Here is a 17,610-nt window from a genome sequence, read left to right on the forward strand (position 1 = left end):
TGTGTCCGAGAGTGCTCTGCCGGATCACGGTGACCCAGATCACCTCCCGTTTATTAACACGCCTGACTCCAGTCAACCCAGGGGCACAGCCCCTGAGTGCCGGGACTGGCCTGGTCAGCTCTGCACCTTGTGCCTGGCACCCAGAGCGCTTGAGGGCTTGTCGGAAGAGTGGACAAAGGTGTCCCTGAGAGGGCGTGTGCGGCCGGCAGCGGCGTCTTTGAGATGTGTTTTCTCACCTGGAAGCGAGGAGAGCCACCTCCCGGGTTGTCACAGGGCTGTGAGGTCAGGCTCAGAAGCGCCGGGCTTGCCCCTGGCAGCAGGCGGGAGAGCTCAGTGGTGGGCAGAGGTCTTGGGGGAGGCGAATGGGGGAAGCGGAGGCAGAAGGACTGCGTGAACCGTCACCCACAAATCGAGGTTAAGGCTGGAATCTGATTCTCAGCACTAGCTTTGGAGAGTTTCTCTCGAAAGACAAACGAGGGGCCACAGGCCTCCGCCTGGAACTCCCTGTGAACTCACCTCAGTGGGCTGGGGTCAAACTCTGGGCAGCGGATTGGCTTATTAAACAAATGACCTAATTTAGCACTTAAGACACCCGAAATTTACTGTGCTAATTTGTCAAGTCATCCAGAACAACCACCCCACAAATGGTTAGCCTAGTAGGATTTAATGGAACTCCAGACCAAACTCAGCTGGACTAACCCAGGAAAAGGTTGAGTCCGAGTAGGAGCGAGGAGCCAGGCTGCAGAGCACCAAAGGAATTTTATGAGCTGGCATAAATCTTGTGACCAGCCTTTCATCTTGCCCTTTCCATTTTTAGCACCTCTCAAGGAGAATGGTTTATGGAACAAGCGGGCAGGAAGTAGGAAGCAGGAAGTAGGAAGTCTCTATTTTGGATGTACTCACGATAAGCAAGTCGAGGCTGCTATGCTTGGCGAGTGACCGTCCAGAGGGATTGTTGTTTGCAGGCTCTCATGGGGGACTTGATGTGTCAAGAGAATTTGTCAATGTGAACCGGTCAGCACCAAAGTGTTGCCACCAAGACATGAATAAAATGGCATTAAGTATAGTTACCAGGGAAACTGTCCTTTTAATTAACCTTAAAAACCCGACCCTCCATAGTTGTGTCTTTCTCTCCAAGGCCATGTTTGTCCTTTTGCTGCAGAAGCAGACCCTGTCCACCTCCCTGTCCGAGAAAGACAGTGGAAGCTGTTGCCAAAGGCCACATTCCTAGGACTCGTACCCCGGATCATCTGGACAGCTGTCTGTTTACGCGGCCAGGATGGCAAAGCTCCAATTCAAAGCCCCATCTGGTTCTTACATCAGGCCAAACCGTAACCTTGAGGAGCAAGCCCAAACACACCAGGGAGATTCGAAAATTTAGGAACGAGCGTGTTTATACTGTATTTGCATTAATGCTTCCTAGAGTTTATTTTCAAAGCGGAGGGAGAACAATGCATAGTAGGCTATTAAACCCAAGCACAAGCGGTTTAAAGTCGGGCCGTGCTCCTTGGAATATTTTTCTCCTGTTTTGAAGGGTCCACTTGGTGGGGGAGTTGGGAGCATAGGGCAGGGCAGGGACGTGGGGGAGCTGCTCTGAGCTCTCCGCAGGCTCTGCCTGGCCCTGTGGCCACTGCTGTTTGTCATATGGAATGGATTAGGCCTTCTCTCACACTGTCAACTTGGGTGTTCTGCGCACAGCCTGTTTTGCTGGGGTCTCGGTTTTGCTTTTTATAACGGCAGGAAGTGCCCCTCTCGGACCACATGTGAAATCGTGTGGGAACGGGGCGGGGGTGCAGGGTGAGTGGGCTGAGGGAGGGGAAGCCTCCCTCCAACACAGGCCGTGGGGGTGGAAGCTGGGGGGCGGGATGCGCACCGGCCAGTTGGACTTTATGGGGCCTGGTTGGCAGGAGGTGGGGGGGGACACTTCCTTGATGAAACCGGCCTGTCCCTAATAGATCTGCCCCTCGTATTTTACAATGCCGCATAGGGCCGGGCAGGGACCACTAAAGCATGAGGGATCGCAGCTGCTGTTTAATTTGTTCTGAATTTCCTGCCGGCCTCGCCAGACATGTACAGGAAATGGGCGGTAAATGTTTAATAGGTCATACCTAACCAGACAATTAGCAGGTGCTGTCATTTAGAAAATCCCAAGCTGTGTGCGCATATCAGAACCGAGGCAGCCGTTTCTCCTTTCCGAGAACAGCCTTGGGGTGAGGTTAGGGGAGGCTGCCCCGGGACCCCCAGAATAAAGCTCAAGAAAGGCCTCGGGTTCCACTCCTCGCCCTCCCGGGTCTGCCGCTCCTCGCTTCCTCCAGGAGTGCTGCCCTGGCGTCTGACCCCAGCACGTGCGTGGGGCCTGCAGCTGAGGGGAGCTGGAGAGGCGGGACCCCAGGTCCACCTGTCCTCCCAACAGGTGATGGGCTGGACAGAGAACCAAGGGGGTGGCAGAGGCCTGCAGCAGCTCGGGACCTGCCTGGAGGGGCTGCAGTCCCCAGGGGCGTGTGAGGAGTATGTGCCTGTGTCGTGCCTGATGTGACGGGGCCATCCAAACCGCCCAGGCTTGTCCTCAGTATAGCTGTCCCTCAGTGGCCCCTAATGATGTCCAAGCCCCTCGCCAGACCTGACCTCTGACCCAGGAGGCTGAATGTAGTACCATGTCTATTTTTCAGAGGGGAAACTGAGGCACCAACAGACTCAGAACCTGCTCAGAGCCCTGGAAGTAGTAGAAAAGCTGGGATCTGGACGGAGAAATCAGAAGCTGTGGCCCTGCAACCCTGCCCGGCAGCCCTGCCCGGCAGCAGCCTGCTGGGGCCTGGCACCGTTTCCTCCAGCCTCCCGGGACTGACCATGACTCTCCTCACATGGTCAGCAGGATGCACTCTGTGCAGTTTTGGAATAATGCATGCTTTCCCGTTACCTGGAGATTCCTTTCTAGGTGCTCCTGCCAACCCCAGGCCTGAGAGGCCCTTTCCAATCCCTCCAGTGTGGTGCCAGTCTGGGGCACTGATGGACAGGTTCCACACAGAGGACCGCGAGGTGGGGTTGTCGGATGCCTGGCCCTGCCTGGCTTCCATGCATCCTGTGCTTGCTGCCGACCTTTGATGTGGAGAAGCTGCCTGTGGCTCCACAGGATGCCTGGCCAACTGCCCGTGGGTGAGTGCTGGACAGCAGCTTGAAGCCTCTAAACTCCAAGTGCCTGCAGGAGGCAGAAACCTGCTCTGCCTCGATCGTCACACGCTGTGCATCAGATTACCACGTGGAACCCCGATTAAAACGGTAACTTACAAAGAACATAAACACCAGGGCTGGGAGCAGGTGCCTGACAACTCTGGCTTGCCTGAGGGACAGTCTCCTGTACTGGTAGACCCTCAGAGAACACCTGGAAAGCAAATGGGGCTGGGGTCACCCCTTGGAGGACTCCTCGGGAGCCGCCACTGACCACTCTGATCTTTCTGTGGAGTGTGGCCTGTCCACCTTCCACAGCTGGCAGGAGGTTGGCCTGACCTGCTCCCAGCGTCCCCGACCTCCAGGGCACCTGGCTGGTCTCGACAACCCAGTGCCAACACGCGTGCACCTGGCCTGGTAGCTGACCTTCCCTGGTATGACCTGCATGAAGGTCAACACCAGGGAGTCCAAAAGAGGGCTCGAAAACCACCTCTGAAAAGTCCTCCAATAGTCCATGAGGGCTGGGCTGGGCTGGGCAGTCTGACAAACGGACGGCTCCGCAGCACACTTACAGCGGAGGTCCTCAGACGCCCTTGTCAGCACTTGAGGCTCCTGTAAACCAGCGCTGGCTAATGGCAGGATGGACGTGGCGACACCATGCAGGCTCCAGGGGCTTCTGCATGGTGCTCTGAGGCCTGCTGCAAAGAATGGCGCCGATGACTAGCACAGACGGGCTGGCAACGAGGACGAGGATCGGCGCTGCTTCTGCCTGCGGGTGCCTTCTTCTTCTCCTGGTGGTGGCAGAGCCCCTCCAGGGAGCTGCGGCTCAGAGGCACAGGATTTTGGTGCTGGGATGTCCAGGGACTGCGCACGGTGCCGAATCGGATCATGGGGGTGGACATCCTGACTTAAAATGCCCAGCTCTCCTTGCTGCTTCCAGAGTCCTGGCCAACGCCGGATGAAGGCGCGTGCAGGCGAGGCAAGTGGCAGCTGTCCCGGGGGCCTGAGGCTGTGCTTGCCAACGCACCACGGTCATCTTGCACATGCCCTCTGCTTACCTGAAGGCCACGCCTGGCTCCTGCAGGCACTTGAACCTGGGAGCCTACTTTGAGTCTCTCACTTTATTCTTTCTGAAATGGAAGAGAAACTGAGGTGTCTTGCACATTTCTGAATTTGTCACCAAGGCCTGGATTTGTGCCTGGGCCCTTAGTATGTCTGGCCGGGAGATGACTGTCCCATCAGGAGGTCACTGGCCTCCCGCATGGCGTGGGCTTCTTTCTGGATAAGCCACAGGGAGGAGCGATGGTCTCCTGCTGTGCCTTCTGCCTCCCCCTCCCCAAAAGGGGCCCGAAGCTAAGGGAAAATGAGGGAAGGGAGACTCTCCGGAGGGTTCCTGGGCCTGGCGGGGCCTGCCACTCCCACGAGCCACCGGCCTTCCTGGGCCTCATTTGCGGGTTTGCAAAGCAAGAAGTAGGAGCCAATGGCCTCAGAAGAGCGCCTCCTTCTGCCCAGTGAGAATCCAGGCCCCGGAGATCCGGCCTCATCACCAGGGGCCTGGTGGGTGTGCAGAGACAGGACAGGTCGCCATCGCTGGAGAGCCGCAGAGGCCAGCATGGAGCCTGCGCTGCAGGCCAGCCGGTGGGAGAGCCATACAGCTGGCTGGACTGTAGGCCCTCTCCCGACCTCTGCACTGGTGGCCTCTAGCCCGTTTGCACTCCTGGTTTCCTGTTTTGCTGTTGGGTCCAGTGAGGATACGACCCTAACCCTGTATGCGGCTTCGTGGACGCAAGCACTTAGCTAGCGCGGCACAGATGAAGCCGGTGCTGCCCAGAGCCCAGGAGGTCCAGCCTGAGGAAGACCCAGCTCCATCCAGACCCAGGTGCAGCGCTTATACAGAGGCCAGGCAGGACCATCCGGGACCATCCGGCGCCACACCTGCAAGCCGCCAATGAGAGCAGTCACGATGAGATCAGCACAGAGTGACCCGTCGCCTCCACTCAGCACAGAGTGACCCGTCGCCTCCACTCATCAGAGTGACCGTCGCCTCCACTCAGCACAGAGTGACCCGTCGCCTCCACACAACACAGAGTGACCCGTCGCCTCCACTCATCAGAGTGACCGTCGCCTCCACTCAGCAGAGTGACCCGTCGCCTCCACTCAGCACAGAGTGACCCGTCGCCTCCACTCAGCAGAGTGACCCGTCGCCTCCACTCATCAGAGTGACTGTCGCCTCCACTCAGCACAGAGTGACCCGTCGCCTCCACACAACACAGAGTGACCGTCACCTCCACTCATCAGAGTGACTGTCGCCTCCACACAACACAGAGTGACCGTCGCCTCCACACAACACAGAGTGACCGTCACCTCCACTCATCAGAGTGACCGTCGCCTCCACTTAACACAGAGTGACCCGTCGCCTCCACTTAACACAGAGTGACCCGTCGCCTCCACTCAGCACAGAGTGACCCGTCGCCTCCACTCAGCACAGAGTGACCCGTCGCCTCCACTCAGCACAGAGTGACCGTCGCCTCCACTCAGCACAGAGTGACCCGTCGCCTCCACTCATCAGAGTGACCGTCGCCTCCACACAACACAGAGTGACCCGTTGCCTCCACACAACACAGAGTGACCCGTCGCCTCCACTTAACACAGAGTGACCCGTCGCCTCCACTCAGCACAGAGTGACCGTCGCCTCCACTCAGCACAGAGTGACCGTCGCCTCCACTCAGCACAGAGTGACCCGTCGCCTCCACTTAACACAGAGTGACCCGTCGCCTCCACTTAACACAGAGTGACCCGTCGCCTCCACACAACACAACGTGACCCGTCGCCTCCACTTAACACAGAGTGACCCGTCGCCTCCACTCAGCACAGAGTGACCGTCGCCTCCACTCAGCACAGAGTGACCGTCGCCTCCACTCAGCACAGAGTGACCCGTCGCCTCCACTCATCAGAGTGACCGTCGCCTCCACACAACACAGAGTGACCCGTCGCCTCCACACAACACAGAGTGACCCGTCGCCTCCACTTAACACAGAGTGACCCGTCGCCTCCACACAACACAGAGTGACCCGTCGCCTCCACTTAACACAGAGTGACCCGTCGCCTCCACTCAGCACAGAGTGACCGTCGCCTCCACTCAGCACAGAGTGACCCGTCGCCTCCACTCAGCACAGAGTGACTGTCGCCTCCACTCAGCACAGAGTGACCTGTCACCTCCACTCAGCACAGAGTGACCTGTCGCCTCCACTCATCAGAGTGACCCGTTGCTTCGCCTCCACTCAGCACAGAGTGATCTGTCACCTCCACTCAGCACAGAGTGACCTGTCACTGCCACACAACAGGGAGTGAACCGTCCATCCACTCAACAGAGAACTATCTGGCCACCTGCCCTCAGCAATGACTCCCTCAAGACCTCCCCTGTGCCCAGCACTGAGTGGTCAGGGGAATCTGCAGGTCACATCTTTAGAAGTGGCACCTTCACTGGGGTCCTGTGGCTCCCAGTGCTGACAGTGGCAGGTCCTAGGGGAGAAAGAAGGCAGCGAGAGGGAGGGGGAGGGCGGTGGAGGGGAAGGGAGCCTGACCAAGAGAGCTGGGAGGGAGAGGAGAGGAGGGGGAGGGGAGGGGGAGGGGGCACGGAGGGGGGAGGAGGGAGGAGAGAAGAGGGGGAGGGGAGGGGGAGAGGGCATGGAGGGGGGAGGGGGGAGGAGAGAGGAGGGGGAGGGGAGGGGGAGGGCAGCAGGGGCAGTGGAAGGTCCCTCCTGCAGGGTTTCTCTGGGAAGGAGCCACAGGGGCAGGCCCTCTTCCATCTTCCAGGAGGTGTGACAGGAGAGGGGAACGCAGTTGCTTCTGGGGAGCTGAAGAGCAGCTGTCCAGTGGCGAGTGAGTCGGCCCGGCTGTGCTGGTTTGGAGCGAGTGGCGAGGCCGAGGGGAGAGCTGTAGCAAGCCTGGCGGACTCCAGTGGGAAGGGCAGGTGGCCACAGTCGGCGGTGAGCCGGGCGGTGGCTGGGCCGAGGGAGGCGCCCTCGGTGGGGGAGCCCATCAGGTCTCCTCTGGGACTCCTTTGATTTGGATGGATGTTAAAGACCTTGGTCTCTCTTGGGGGCACGCAGCCATTATTCATTGAGCCCATGAGGAACGTGGCGGAGCCCGTGGCCCTTTGTGCCGCCAGCCTGGCCCTACTGCCCCCACCCATGCTTCAAATTCGGCAAGTCGAAGGGACGCTGGGACCGGGCTCTCCCTAGGGAGTGCTGGCCTCCAGGCTCCAGGCCCCCCGGCTCCTCTCAGAAGCACTCTGGACAAGGACAGGAGGGGCCGCCTGGGGACCAGGCTCAGAGCCAGGCTGTGGTCACTGTGCAGGAGCAGCGCCCATTCTGAGCCGGAGGGAAAGGGGTGTGTGGGAATCCTGAATCTGGAAGTCGCCATGGTGGGAATGAGGTGCTCCGGGGCTCGGGGCTGCCCTGGCCTCAGGTTAGAACCAGCTGCTGGGCTTCGAGAAAGGCCCAGCCCTGCTGAGTGACGCTGGGTCAGTAAGTCAGGACTGGCCCTCCTGCCGAGTTCCAAGGCAGCGTGCAGAGGTGCCCTGGTCTGGGGAGGCGCACCCTGGCCGGACTCAGGTGCGAGCGGAAGCCGTCCCGCCCTTTTCTGTCTCAGACTCAGAATCCTGAGACCGAGGTTCGGACAGAACCATCCCCAGAGCTATCTTCTCAGTGCCGTCCTTGCCCATCCGAAAACCCGAAGCCGCTCCCACACCTTCCGCTCCTCAGACCCACCATTCGCCACTCTCCAGTGATGGCCAAACTCTGGCACCAAGCCCCATTTTATAGACAAGAAAAATGGAGAACAGAGAGGCCAAATAATATGCTCGAGGTCACACAGCTGGTAAAAGGTAGGGCTGGGATGCAAAGGCGGGCTTGGAGTCTACCAGTTAGCTGGCAGACAGTGCCTAAGGCCTTCCCTCTCCTCTGAAGGCGGGAGAAGACAGACTTCCCGGAGGGCAGCAATCGCGGCAGTGTTGGATGACTAGAGAGCAGCGCGTGCGCATGTGTGTGCCTGGCGGTCCCCTGCTGCACAGCTCTCACAGCAGGAGGAGGAATTGCTGGGTGTCGAGCTGCATCTGGGGCTGAGAGAGAAGGTCCCCCTGGACGTCGGGGCACGTGGCTTACGCCCAGGGGTTTGAGTGGACCCAGGCACTGTGACTTTGGAGGCAGGTCAGGCCTTGCTCCTCTGACATGGTGCAGGGCCAGCTTGGGACACTGGTGCTAGGGCAGGGTGGCGGTGCCAGTGGCCGTGGCCGCTCCCGGGCCTTTCTCTGCAGCACTCATTCTTCCCCCACCCTGCGCAGAACCGCCCTGGTGTTGCCAGGCTCCCGCCCACGGTGGGGAGGGAGGATTCCAGCTGCACCAGGAGGCGACGCCAGTCCCAGGCGCAGGGACGGCTTCCTTTTCTGCAGTGTCAACTTTCCTTCGTGATTTGGGAGTATGTCTGCTGGGTCATTGCCACTTGTTGCCATGGCAACGCCCAGACCCTCAGCGGTGACGCGGTGTTTGCTGACTTGGCTCCAGATAGTATGCCCATCGGCTGGTTGTCCTGGGCAGCTCCCCCCTCCTTCCACCCTGGGATGCCAGGGCCTCTGCCTCCATCCAGATGAGAGGGATTTTATGGCATGGATCATCACTTCCACCCACGCCCCCTTAGTTGGCACCCCAAACAAAGGAACCCAATTCCTTGTAAAGGAGCCTGGGAAATGTAGTCTTGCTGTGTGCCTAGGCGGAGGGCAGGGTTGCCGAGTGTCGAGGGAACCCTCCCAGATAGGAGACGTATTCAGACACGTCTGCACCTGTTACGATGGAAATGCAAACTTCAGGTGAATTTTTAAGATAAAATAAAAGGTTTGAAAGACAGTGATAGACAGTGATAGACAGTGAAAGACGGTGATAGACAGCAACGAGCCCCTTGAACCTGCCCAGGGAGGGTGTCGCTGCATTGTGGTCCACCATGCCCAGCACTCCGGGGTGAGAGGACTCTGCCAAGCTCGCTGGGCTAGTGCCGACACTCAAGCCCAGCCTGAGGCTGCCTCCAGCTGCCCCCAGGCCCAATCCCGTCGCCCTGCTGTCCTGGGTGCAGCTGGGCTTGTTCTGAGCTCTGCACCGGCTCCTCCTGGTCTCCTGGCTCCCTGGGCTGCAGCTGGACTCTGCTGTCCATGCCCTGCTGCACACAGGGCCTTCTCCACACAGCCTCCATACGGCTCTGCTCAGAGCCGGCTCCCCAGCAGCCTTCCTCTCAACGTGCACACACCCTTCCCGCAGACCCTCTGCCTGAGCCTCTGCCTGCTGGGCTGACTGCAGGGTCGAGCCCCACGGAGGCCTGTAGTCGAGTTGACTACAGAGCGGCCCAGCTCTGAAAGCTGCGTCTGTAAAAGGCAGGCAGAATAAGGCTCCCGTCTGGTCCTGGCCTTCTGCTTGCTGGCCATGAGGTTCAGGGACAGCTGGCCTGTGGCTCTGGGCCTCCTGTCCTCTGGTGTCTGCCTCGGGCCCTGTGAGGTCTGTGGTGCGGCCAGCGGGGCCTTGCCCAGCCCAGGGGCTTCTTCCCACTGTGTCCTCTCCAGCCCAACAATGCCTGGGCCAGGGCTGCTGGGGGACACTCTCAGGAGGCTCCTCTGCTGTGAAGCCCACTCTTCTCCGCTCCTCCCCTTGAAGCAGTGTGTTCTGTGCTGCTCAAAGTGTGCATGGTCGGACGCGAGGAAGCTGGTCCACTCTCTGGACAGACTGAAGGGCAGCGATGCCAGAAGTCTGGCTGAAAAGGGGACAGCCAGCGCCTTCCAGTGCAATTTCTCCAAAGCCGAAGGCTTGGTAAGGGTTACACGCCTCGCTGCCTGGGACTCAGACCAGCGCCACCTAGAAACATCGCCCACCCTGCTGACTTTTCCATACCACGGCGCACTTTGGACGGGGGTCTGTCAGCCGCCCACGGGTCTGGGCAGAACCTTGGATGCAGGGGGAAGTTGAAAGTTCTGCGGAGCCTGCACTTCCCAGTCGCTGCACTCGGAAGGGCTTGCAAGCGTTGCTGGTTGGACTGAAGCCTGACTCACCTGTGGCCGACCAGGACAGCAGAAAGAGGCCACTGGACCTGGTGCAAAGCCTCACTTTCCTCTAGGCGGAGGGTCTGGCAGAGAAATAACGCAGTGGCCCTACCTCCCGAGGGTCGGGGACTTGGGGAGTGACGAGAAGGAGCCACGGCACTGTGTGCCTCCTGAGCCCACCTCCTGGCACCCTCCTGCCAGGTGGGATGGTGTGAGTCACTGGGGGAAAGACAGCTTGTCCCTGGTCAAAGAGGAGCCGGGTACCACCTGCCATGAGCATCGCTGAAGGTCCCCACCGTGCTTGTGGAAGGAGGGGACGGAGGGAGTGTCGCTGTCATTGTCACCATTGCTGAAACTGCGGTGCCACGAGGCATTGTGGAGATGTGAAGGCACTTCCCGGAGCAGCGCCATCTTACTCCTTGGGGACAATCGGCCTTGCTTTCTGGCTCCATCTGACTTGGAGGTCGGTGCCAGTGTTCCTGAGCAGCCACCTCTGCAGAACCTCAGTCCACGAGTCCACTGCTCCTGTGCCCCAGGGGGCCAGGGTGTGCTGCCCCCAGAGCATGCGTCTCCTCCTGGAGGTGGTGTGCACACAGGGGCGGGCTCCAGCCTGAGTGCAAATCCCGTGATCCTGATCGCTAGCCCACATGCTCACATTTATAGAGCGCCTACTGTGTGCCCTGTGGCTGGACTCTCCATCACCCGCCCTATGTCTGGGGCTGCCTGGAGGAGCCCTGGGCTCTCCCTGCCTCATCTGGCGCTCCTAGGTGCTGTCACCACAGCTTGTTTATGTGTAAGTTCTGGCTAGGACTTGAAAGTCCAACCACGACTCATTTCTCTAAACAGCCACTACTGTTGTACAAAAAGCAGGCACAGGTCTGCCTGGATGTGAGACCAGAGTGTCTGCTCCCCGTGCACCTCCGGAGAGACTCCAAGGCGGTGTTTATCCCCAGTGAAAACTTCCAAAGTTCTAAACCCTGCGGCTCTGGGCCGATGTCACGTGAGGAGGCAGCCTGCTGGAGAGCATGGGAACTGCCAGGCCTGTTCGCTGCTCGGAACCAGATGCCCTGGGAGCAGGGTGGGGGTCGCCCACTGGGAGGGGACAGGCGCTGCCGTAAGAGAGGGTCCGTGGAGCCACTGCAGGGCCCGTGCTGCTTCCCGGCCCCGGTTTCTCCCCGTCTCTGCTGCCCGGGGGAGGCCTGTGGGTAGGCGGCTGGAGAGCAGGTCCCCTTTGCTTCCCAGCCAGGGCCTCCATTTGCCAGTTTTCTCTGTGTTGTCCCTGGTGTCTTGCAGGACCGGCCATCAGGTTTCAGGGCCGTGATTTAGACAGCTGCGCTTGCTAATTTGATCAGGTGTCTGATCTGGGCACAGAGGGAGGCCGCAGGCCTGTCCTGTGCTGCAGTCACAGGCCCTGGAGGTGTCCACCCCTTCTGTAGACAGCTGTCCATCAAAAGAGGCCTGGGCCGGTCGCAGGAGAATGGGGGATGGTCCAAGCAGGCAGTTATTCAATATGGCTCAGGGGGCAGGGGGGGCAAGCAGAGCGTCTGGCTTGCTTTCTTCTTCCTGTGGGTTGGCGGGACTTCCATCCTGGCTGGGATAGAGGATTAACTCAGGGAAGGCCAAACAGGTGACGCATATTGTTCCCAAAATGACATTAGGACAACCAGCAGACCCCTCGATGTCACTGGCTTCCTGTGGGGTGCGGCGGCCTCCGCAGCATCCTCCGTCAGCCGCCTGGGAGCTGGGGTCTCCCTCCGGGGCCTCCAGCTACACGGCTGGTCTCTGGCAGCTCTGGAGGCCACCCCAACTCCAGCTCTGGTGGGGCGCTCTGGAGGCTTGGAGGTCCCTCCTGCCTCTCTCACGGTGGCCCGCTGTCCTCAGGGCCTCCTGCAGCAGCCTCCTTGCCCCGCCTCGCGGGCCCTCTGGGTACGTCTTAAGAGGCATCACCCCGCGCACTCAGGCCCGTCCTAATCTGGTACCGGCGCATCCACGTGGCTCATCCACGAAGACCCTGTGTCCTGACCATCCATGTCCCAGTTGGCGTGTTATCTGGTGTCCACCCCAGGTCATGGTGAGTGGGGTCCTGGGTGGGTATAGGGAGCCGGTGTCCTTGGCTGGGTCAAGCCCCCCACTCACTTTGTGACCCTGGGTGTGTGGCTCACCGCTGTCACTGCAGAGAACAGTAGCAAAACGGTCAATGAGGGGACGTCTCTCCACCAGGGGAGCCCAGAAAATAGGACCCTGCCCACTGTGGGGGAGGGCCTGGCCGAGAACGCACCTGGAGCTGCACCTGGAGACGCACCTGGAGCAGGAGCCGCGGGTGCTCGGACTTGTGTGCGGCAGGCGTAGGTGACGGGAGGCTGGGCACTGGGCCAGCGGCTCGCCCAGAGTCCATCAGCTGACCCTACTCTCCACCGAGGACATCTGTCCAAGGAGAAGGGACGCTGCCCACTTGGCTGCTGTAGATCTCTTTGGGGACAAGCACCACCCCACGCTGCACAGAGCCTTACCTGAGCCCCAGTTGTAACTTCCTGGGTTGAGGGTGGCCGGGCTCGGTGCTGTCCACCAGCAGGTATGACGTTGTACGCTCTGGACGTGTGCCTGAGTGACAGGGGAGTACAGAGCAGCTCTTCTGTTGTTCTCAACCCAGGGTCCCCGGGACGCCACTCTGCCTCTGAGAAACTGCGATTTGTAGGCCGTGCCCTCGGCAAGGGCTGTGCAGGGTGAGTTCTCGCGAGCAACGACTTTTGTTAGCGATGGTCTCCACTGCCAAAAGTAGTCAACTGCTCTGCACCTTCAAGTTTACACATGTATGGACTTTGAGTTTACAAGTATATGAACTAGAATATATATAAAAGAATATACGTATGTATGTAGCCATTTCCCCCAAATTTTATGTAATATTGTAAAATGAAATGTTCTTTGTCTTCTATGTCTTCATCCTAAATGTTCCGATTCCCCGTCCCCAAATGGGGAGCACACACCTCCTCCCTAGCCAACATCCTGGCCCAAGCCTCCCGGGGACCTGGCCACGGCTCCTGTACCACTGGGCCCTGTGATGGCTGGAATCTTCACAGGAGGCTGGTCTTGAGGGACTGAAGAACTGGTCTGCCCCAGGAACAGCCCCCAGGGTCGGCTCACAGCCCCAGACACGGGTCACTCAGCACCACAGCCTCTCCTGTGTGGAAGCGATGCGGAAGTGTGGAAAGAGAACAGGAAATGGAGACAACCAGCCCTGGAGCGCCTGCTTTAAACGAGGTCACACACCCTCAAAATCAAGCCACAGCAAGGTCTGCAGGGCAGACAGCACCTCTGTCTCCATGCCCTGGTGTGTGCGGGATGGAGACCTGCTGGGAAATGCCCTTTCACAGAGGTTTGGGCAGATTTTCCAGCTAATAATCACAGACATTAGAAAACCGTCAGCTGGTTTGGCTACAAGAAAACACAAGAAGGGTTTCCTGCACCTTCTTAGCCATAGTTACGTAGTGCCAGCCAGTTTCAGAACAGATCACATGGAGTAGCTGATTTGGATCACCTGGTGTAATGGTCCACTGGGCTAAATTAACTGTGAAATCTTCTGATTCCACTCAGGCACACAAATAAAGTTCTGTGCCTAAGTATGTCCAACGGCATGTTTTCAACGCGCTTTAACTGGGTGTTCAGCGTACCTTCAGAGAGACCTTGTTATCAGGGCTGGACCTCTGGCTCTGGAGCCAGGTATTGGGCTCTTCTCACCTGGGTAACCTGGGCCAACTGCCTACTCTCCACACCTCAGTCTGCTCCTCTGAACGAGGGAAAGAAGTGCCTGCTGTATGGGTGGGGAGGCTCCTTGGGCTAATTTATAGAGCTGCTTCTGTTTCCACACATGGAAAGTATGTACCAGAATAAGATGATGACCATGAAGGAGATGATGGTGGTGATGGTGGTGATGGTGGTGGTGGTGGTGGTGATGGTGAGGGTGGTGATGGTGGTGGTGATGGTGGTGATGGTGGTGGTGGAAATGGTGATGGTGGTGGTGGAGATGGTGGTGATGGTGGTGATGGTGATGGTGGTGATGGTGGTGATGGTGGTGATGGTGATGGTGGTGATGGTGATGGTGGTGATGGTGGTGGAGATGGTGGTGATGGTGGTGGTGATGGTGGTGATGGTGAGGGTGGTGATGGTGGTGGTGATGGTGGTGATGGTGGTGGTGATGGTGGTGATGGTGGTGGTGGAGATGGTGATGGTGGTGGTGGAGATGGTGGTGATGGTGGTGATGGTGGTGGTGATGGTGGTGATGGTGATGGAGATGGTGATGGTGGTGATGGAGATGATGAGGGTGGTCATGGTGATAATGGTGATGATGATGGTGGTGATGGTGATGGAGATGGTGATGGTGGTGGTGGAGATGGTGGTGATGGTGGTGATGGTGGTGGTGATGGTGGTGATGGTGATGGAGATGGTGAGGGTGGTGATGGTGATAATGGTGATATGATGGTGATGGTGGTGATGGTGGTGATGGTGGTGGTGGTGATGGTGATGGTGGTGATGGTGGTGGTGGTGGTGGTGATGGTGTAGATTCGATAAACCCTCCCAGGATTATTATTGTCCCCATCCTCTTAAACTGTGAGCCTCAAATAAACTTTCCCTCTTCTGAGTTGTTCTGGTCAGGTTTTGGCAACGGTGAAGCAAAGCTGTCTGACACAGTTTTCTGTTTGCCTCTAGTACCAGCCTGTCGACCCCCACCCTCCTTCTCAAAGGATGGCAGGCACTTGTTAAATTAGCAGACCAATAAGTGCACAATCCCAATCCATCAAAGCGGTGGCAACGTTTGATTGATCTTTGACATTGGAGACCTTCAGATGCACCCTGGGCTCGAAAAATCCTGTATAAAATTTCTCATTTCCTCACTGAACAAACTCCATGCTAGTTCATCCATGAGACACCAGGACTCACCCTGCAGGAAACCCTGAAATCCAAACGGCCTCCAGAGACAGGGCTGTGCCGCCCCTGAAGACGGCGGGAAATAGGAGCCCACGCGAGAATCTTTGAAGAGGCCACAGCAGGCGGTTTTCAAAGGCCCATCTGAGGGCGGTGGGCGCTGGATCCCCTCTGGCGGCCCAGGCTTCAGTACCGGCAGTACTTCAGAAATAGGCCCTGCTCCTCGATGCCTCACTCGCGCTCAGCCACGCGCTCACTGTGGGTCGCCGCCGTCTTCGCAGCCCAGCGAGAGCACCAGGTGTGCCCTGCGCCAGGCAGCCGTGCAGCGCTGGAGGGGTCAGAACTCGGGGCGCTGGCAGCCGAAATCCGGCCCCGATTATTCTCCCCTCGCAGTCCAGTCCTAGCGAGCCCAGCCTGCTGAGGGAGGAGGGGCCGGCAGGTGGCAGGACGGAGAGGGCACCCGTGCCAAGGGGTGAGGAGGCGGGGGAGCTGGAGCGGAGCAAGCGAGGTTCTCAGTCAGGCGAGGGGCGGGGTCCCTGGTGCAGTCCTGCCCCGAGGGGCAGATCACAGGCCTGGTGAGCCCCAGGAAAAGGGCAGGGCTTTTCAAAGCCCCCACGGAGTGGGGGGCACAGTGGGAGGAGAGCCCAGGTGCAGGCTTCCTCCTACGTCATGCCTCACTTCCTTTGTCCTGCACCCGGGCGGTGGGAGAGGGCGGAGGCCTGGGGCCGAGTGACACCTGATGATGTCTCCCTGGTCACCTCCAGAAACAACCAGTAAAAAACCCGTGGTCTTGCGTCTCCTCTGCCTCTGTGCTTGGGTGGCTGCCATGGCATTGTCAGCCTCTTGGAAAGTGTCCGTCTGCTCTGGAAAGGTCCTGGGACACATGGGCGCATGGTGGTGCCAGGCCATGTCCCCTGGCATTGAGAGCAAGGGTAGTTAGGCTCCGGAAGCCCGCAGAGCCCGGGACCCTGCCGACCCAAGTGCCTTTCTGATCTGCAAGGAGGTGTCTCCTTAGAGAATCGGGAGGCTTCTCTGTTCTGATTCCTGTTACAGGAGGAGTTCCAAGCTGTGCTTGTAACAAGTAAGGTGTGGCTGAGCTGGTCTCCACCGCACACACGAGGCATCCAGGGCTGCAAGAATCATCCAGACCAGCATCCTTGGCAGTGAGACACCAAGAGAGGTAATTGGTGTGGAGCAGGGTGGCCCTGGCCCAAGACCTGGGACTTCGGAGCCTCTGGCCCCAACCCAGAGATTCTGGTTCTCCTGCTAAACATTTGCATTTTAACCTTTGCCCCCCGTGAGTCTGATCCAAGTGGGTCCCAGAAGCCCTGATAGTGGTGGCCCCTCATCCGTGCCAGGGTTGCTAGGCAGTGGGCTTGCTTACTCTAGCAGGGGTGGGAGTACTGGGGGGTGAGTGCTGGCCTAACACACGCCAGGCCTAGGCTCAATCCCCAGCACTGCACGAATAAGCTCTAGCAGAACAACTGCCACAGAACGTGCTTCAAGGACCGAAGCAAACGCGAAATGTGCAGAACCACCTTCGGGCCTGCGGAGGGGCCAGCCGCTCCTGGGCAGCGTGCCCAGGGAGGCTGTGGTCTACGCGATCCCCAAACGCCACTTCCATCCTTCTGTCTCCTGGCCTTGCTCCAACCAAGCCTTGAGGGCTCCACAAGGCTCGGCCTTCCTGCCCTGCCTCGCCAACACGTGCTGGAGGGGGCGGAGTCTGAGCAGGTGGGCGGAGCACGTGGGGAGACCCAGGTTCACAAAGTGAACCTAGCCTGGCCGGCTTCAGCCCCGCCAGCCTGTGGACTTGACTAGAGTCCCAGGCAGCCAGGAGCAGAGGCAGGAGCGTTCATTCATGCTTGAGTTTTTCATCAGGAACCAGCCAGGAGCCAGGTCCTGGTGAGGGGCTGGGGACCACCAGTGGGAAAGATGCCCCGGTGTCCCCAACAGATGGTGAGTGCATGGCACACATGAAGAGGAGACACGGTGTGGAGGCCCAGCCACGGGAGACTGGCCTGGTGTTCAGGGGCACTGCCCAGTGGAGGTGACAGGTGAACTGGAGCTGGAGAAAGAGGCAAAGCCGATGGGGAAGGACAAGTGCATAGAGAGCTTTCCCGGCACATGCCAATACCCTGGGGCAGGAGGAGGAACTGAAGGAGGCCAGGGTTCTGTGGCCCAGGGAGCTGGGCGCTTGGTACACTGGCTGAGGCTCAGTCATCAGCAGGGATCGGACGAGGGACCTCCTGCAAAGTCCCAGTGGGGAGCTGGATCTTCACCCCAGAGCAATGAAAATCCCTGAAGGTCTACAGCAGGAACTGAGAGCCACGGTCCTGGGTTGGGCAGTTTTGGGAGCAAAGGCCATGGAGGGAGCCCACCTAAACTGCGGTGGGGAAGAGCTGTGTGTGGTCAGCACACAGACGGGGAGGGACTTCCTGAGAGCC

The sequence above is a fragment of the Sciurus vulgaris genome, assembly GCF_902686455.1.
Source record: "Sciurus vulgaris genome assembly, chromosome: 17".
Lineage (NCBI taxonomy): Eukaryota > Metazoa > Chordata > Mammalia > Rodentia > Sciuridae > Sciurus > Sciurus vulgaris.